Genomic DNA, 1117 nt, shown 5'->3' with positions numbered 1-1117 from the left:
TAAGGTGAGATCTACTGGGTCAGAACAAGCTTCGTCATGCACAGCACTGAGTGAGATGCGATTTTGACACTGACAGAGAAGCCTGACTTTTCAAAGATTCACTTTTGGAGACCTTGCTTTGGGAAGGACTCATCACACCCTGCACCCCTTTTTCTCTCTTGTCCGCGATTAGTTTCTATGTATTCATCCATGAAGACCTTAAGTTCATCTTCTTAAACAATCGCCAATGAAAATTCAAAGTCAATAGTTTCCAATCAAATGATGTTTTTTTTAAAAAAGAGAAGCGTTTGATTTCCAATTGCATTCAATGTGAAGGGAAAATGGCTACAAATATACATTTCCGGAAGTGAACTGCATTTGGTTACATCTGTTTCTACATCAAGCGACTTTTTTAAAAGTTGGTGTGTGCAAAATACTTTTTTAAAAAACACGGTTGCGAGATATAAATGCCTCTGATCTTGACGCCTCGCTGGAGCATCAGCTGTCTAACGTTCCCCCGCAAACCGGCCTTTATCCTTCTGCCAGGGGTGAGGGTGACACAGGGCCGTCCCGTTACCCAGGTCTCTGCACAAATCCCAAGCCCGTGGGGACCCGACCTTGCTGTGCCCCTTGCAGCCGGGAGCCTCCAGCTCCTTCCAGACCTCTTCGCATTCCTGCCCGCCGCGGGGAATTCTTTTCTTGGCAGGCGCTCCTCCCCAGCCTCTGCCTTCCTCAGCTCCTGCGCCCCGCTCCCACGGCCCATCTGCCCCTCCTCTCCCCCACCCCCGCCCAGCTCCCCTCTGCTCCCCTTCATTTCCACCTCGCACCTCCCTCGCCACACAGCTCTCCCTCCCCCTCTCCGCGGCGCCCGGCTGTATTTGGAGCTCCCGGAAGCCGCCGGCGACTCTCCCCGGGAGCGGCGTGACCGGCACGACTCCCGTCAGGGGGCGGAGGCAGCGGGAGGAGCGGGAGGAGGGTGCCGGCGGCCGCACACGGATTTGCATCGCGGAGGACGGGACCCCGGCGCCCCGAGCAGGTAACCCCGGCGCGGCGCGGGCTGGCGAGCGGGGGAGCGGCGGGGTGCAGGTGCCGGCCGCGCTCGCAACTTGCGCCCCTCGCCGGGGCTGGGAAGGGCAGG

The 1117-nt window shown here is 57.6% G+C and overlaps 1 protein-coding gene across 1 annotated transcript in view; it reads left to right on the top strand.

Moving 5' to 3' along the window:
- Positions 1 to 821: 821 nt before the first annotated feature.
- Cap2 (cyclase associated actin cytoskeleton regulatory protein 2) overlaps positions 822 to 1117 on the top strand; it is a 193562-nt gene continuing 193266 nt past the window's right edge. The window contains exon 1 of the mRNA XM_023712056.1: positions 822 to 1015. The gene's annotated coding sequence lies outside the window, so the exon portion shown is untranslated. The remainder of the gene's footprint in view (positions 1016 to 1117) is intronic.

The sequence above is a fragment of the Octodon degus genome, unplaced genomic scaffold, assembly GCF_000260255.1.
Source record: "Octodon degus isolate 3935 unplaced genomic scaffold, OctDeg1.0 scaffold00023, whole genome shotgun sequence".
NCBI classification, from domain to species: Eukaryota; Metazoa; Chordata; class Mammalia; order Rodentia; family Octodontidae; genus Octodon; species Octodon degus.
This window is presented reverse-complemented; position numbering and strand designations above follow the sequence as displayed.